General features: G+C 40.8%; 1 pseudogene; it reads left to right on the top strand.

The window, feature by feature from the left end:
- Nucleotides 1–2,779: 2,779 nt before the first annotated feature.
- On the top strand, nt 2,780–3,204 carry LOC117150050 (annotated as a pseudogene).
- Nucleotides 3,205–3,920: the final 716 nt, after the last annotated feature.

The raw sequence follows: 3,920 nt of genomic DNA, 5'->3' as shown, positions 1-3,920 counted from the left end.
GAGACGGCCTTGATGAAGCTCGAATCGCCCGAGTCCTCGCCCAAGAATATCGGATCCTCGGTCAACAAGTCCCAATGAATAATCTGAATGTTTAACTTCACACGAACTATCAGTCCTATCAGTCAGCTTATACTCACGCCAACACACAGACAAACCTAAGCCTTTTTTATTGACGACGCGGACTGCGGCGCATGTTTTTCCTTCCCTTTACAAAAGGTTATGCGTGCACCGAAGTTGTCGGGCCAGGCTGGCCAATGCTTGCTGCATACCGGCATCTCCGCAGCAACGACGTTACCAACACCACTGAAAGCAGAAACAGGATTACTATAGGCAATGCGCAGGAACAGTAAGCACAATTATTACAATAACAAATAACACGCGAGTTTTCTGCTTCGTTTTCGCTTGGGAGAGGAGAAACCAGTTTCCCGAAATGCCATTCACACTGACAAACGCGAGTAACAGGTGGGAAAAATACTAGAATCCGAAAAATAATAACTGCATAACTGCATACCGGCATCTCCGCAGCAACGACGTTACCAGCACCACTGAAAGCAGAAACAGGATTACTATAGGCAATGCGCAGGAACAGTAAGCACAATTATTACAATAACAAATAACACGGGAGTTTTCTGCTTCGTTTTCGCTTGGGAGAGGAGAGACCAGTTTCCCGAAATGCCATTGACACTGACAAACGCGAGTAACGGGTGGGAAAAATACTAGAATCCGAAAAATAATAACTTGAACAATTCTAGTATTTTTGCCAGATAGTCAGCTGGCGGAGAAAAATTATACTAGCCGATAAGCCCGCCAAAAAGGCTGGCGGGAAAATTGCTAGCATATCGATCATCCGCCGTGCCTTTGAGCTATCGAAGAAGTGAGAATGAGAATGAGAAAGCACTACTTTTATTTGTGCACTTAATGCTGTTGAGCATAAATTTTATTAAATTTAAATTTAAAATTAAAATTAATTTAATTTAATTTAATTTAATTTTAATTAAATTTTTTATACACATTTGTTTTTTATTATTTTTAAAAATATTTCAAATGCGTATTTTACAAATATTTAAAAAAGATCAGATGGTGCCTTTAGTTTTCCAAAGTATTAAAAATTTAAGTAATAAAAATTTAGAAAATAAAAATATATATACATATCTTGAGGCACGAAGTGCGGACACAAGCACTCAGCAATCATTGCCTTATTAATTTTTCACACGTCGCAAGCTGAATACTCTAATGACAAATATTCTAATATAAATTAATTTTTTAAATTTTTTCTTGATATTATGAGATTATAAAACTGACATATTTACGAAAAAGCTTCGCGGACGACCCCACCACAAACCTAGCTAAGATAGTCGACAAGCTAAGAGAGTGACGGCCAAAATTGCTCTCTGTCCGCTCGCTTACGCTGAGAGCGTAAGAAATCTAAAAAAAGAATTTGCTTGCTCGTGTGAGTAAAAACAATAGACGAGAACGTGTGTATGTGTGCGTACTTGTGCTGGACGACGATTTTCGGGTCGAAATCAATTGTGATCGAAGAAACGAATGTATGGTACATATATGGAGTTTTGGCAATATGATAAAAACAAATAAAATTAATATTTCACGCCCTGAATATTATAATTTTAAAGTTTTTCAAATTCGTACGTTAAGATCGCCGCTCGAATTAGCTGCCCTTTACATATTTATGTTTATGACGATAATTAATTGTGTAATATTTATGTAAATATAACATTCATTATTTACATTTTAAATTTTTTATTATTTAAAATTAAAATTAATTTTTTAAATTTTATTATTTTATATAAATTAATTAAATTTTTTTATACACATTTGTTTTTTATTATTTTTAAAAATATTTCAAATGCGTATTTTACAAATATTAAAAAAAGATCAGATGGTGCCTTTAGTTTTCCAAAGTATTAAAAATTTAAGTAATAAAAATTTAGAAAATAAAAATAAATAAAAATATGAAAACAGTTTGTTGCAAGATTAATTTTTCACACGTCGCAAGCTGAATACTCTAATGACAAATATTCTAATATAAATTCATTTTTGAAATTTTTTCGTGATATTGTGTTGCTCGCGCAACAGTAGCAAAAAGTGAAGCCAGCAAAGCGGAGGATGGGCATCGGTGTTATCCATCTCATCGGACGATGGTAACTGCTCACCCTCGCCGCCATCAATAATAGTCTCATCGCTGGATACCACGTCATCGCTTAACTGTACTATTCACCAACCAGCCCAAGTGGAGATCGTCATGGCCAAGGACGGCAGTCATGACAAAATTATCTCACTCAAACAAAAGGTGGGCAATGGGCGGATATTGAAAGGACACGGGAGCCGGTCCAGTGCAATGCCAAGGCTTCAGGCATGCCAAAAATTTATGCATGAGGCCGCCAAGATGCATGAAATGCACTGGTGATCATCTGTCATCCTGCTGCACCAAGCTAAATCCACCCCTGCCACTTGCGTCAACTGCTCTGGAGAGCATATTAGTGCGTACAAGGCGGTTTCTGGCGGCAAGCAACATTGACATAAACAACATACGGACAATTAAAGACGCAACAAATAACATTTATAGACCACAAGGCCCCCCTCCACGCAATAATAACCTTCGTCTGCCGTACAGCTTAGCAATCCTGAGCAGGTCAAGCACTGTACTTTTTATTATTTTTCATACGAGTGAACTGGCAACATGTCGAGCCCGTGAGTAACTAGGTTTTTCCTATGGAAAAAATAGCAAATCACAGTAAAATCTTGTAGCCAGAACAACAACAACAGCAGCTGGATTAGTTTGTTCCTCGGGATCAAGGGCAACGAGTTCCTCTGCCGCGTGCCCATCGACTATGATACATTCAAGAGACGTTCAACCAGATGGGCCTGGAGTACTTCACCGAGACACTGCAAGTGATCCTGAATCCGGTGCTCGACAGTTCCTTGGACTGGGTCTTCGGCGATGAGGAGAAGTGGTACGGCATGATCCCCGCCCGATACATCATGTCGGAGAGAGGCGTGGATGATATGCGCCAAAAGTATGAGAGAGGGGACTTCGAAGTGTGTCCAAAGCTCTCCTGTAGGCAGAAAACCCTTTCTGTGGGCCCCAGCGACGTGTGTGGCAAGTCCAACGTGAAAATCTTCTGCCCTCGCTGTTACGACTTTTACGAGCTGCGATCCGATGCACAGCTAGACGGAGCAATGTTCGGGACCAGCTTATCGCACAACTTCTTCGCGCAGCGGCCGAACTTGAGACCCCAGCCGCCCCTGGACGTCCACCGGTAAGTAATTCTCCGAATTTAGTCCTGGTTCTTTTCTACACAAAGCGCTTGCATTTGCAGTCTATTTGGCTTCCGGTTTTTACGAGACGGCCTTGATGAAGCTCGAATCGCCCGAGTCCTCGCCCAAGAATATCGGATCCTCGGTCAACAAGTCCCAATGAATAATCTGAATGTTTAACTTCACACGAGGGAGAGCAGAAATGGTTGTCCTATATATCAGTCAGCTTATACTCACGCCAACACACAGACAAACCTAAGCCTTTTCTATTGACGACGCGGACTGCGGCGCATGTTTTTCCTTCCCTTCACAAAAGGTTATGCGTGCACCAAAGTTAACGGGCCTGGCTGGCCAATGCTTGCTGCATACCGGCATCTCCGCAGCAACGACGTTACCAGCACCACTGAAAGCAGAAACAGGATTACTATAGGCAATGCGCAGGAACAGTAAGCACAATTATTACAATAAGAAACAACACGCGAGTTTTCTGCTTCGTTTTCGCTTGGGAGAGGAGAGACCAGTTTCCCGAAATGCCATTGACACTGACAAACGCGAGTAACTGGCGGGAAAAATACTATAGTCCCAAAAATAGTAACTTGAACAATTCTAGTATTTTTGCCCGTTAGTCAGCTGGCGGAGAAAAA

This window comes from Drosophila mauritiana, unplaced genomic scaffold, assembly GCF_004382145.1.
Source record: "Drosophila mauritiana strain mau12 unplaced genomic scaffold, ASM438214v1 Y_24, whole genome shotgun sequence".
In the NCBI taxonomy this organism is placed as follows: domain Eukaryota; kingdom Metazoa; phylum Arthropoda; class Insecta; order Diptera; family Drosophilidae; genus Drosophila; species Drosophila mauritiana.
The sequence above is the reverse complement of the archived record's forward strand: the minus strand, read 5'-3'. Positions and strand labels throughout refer to the sequence as shown.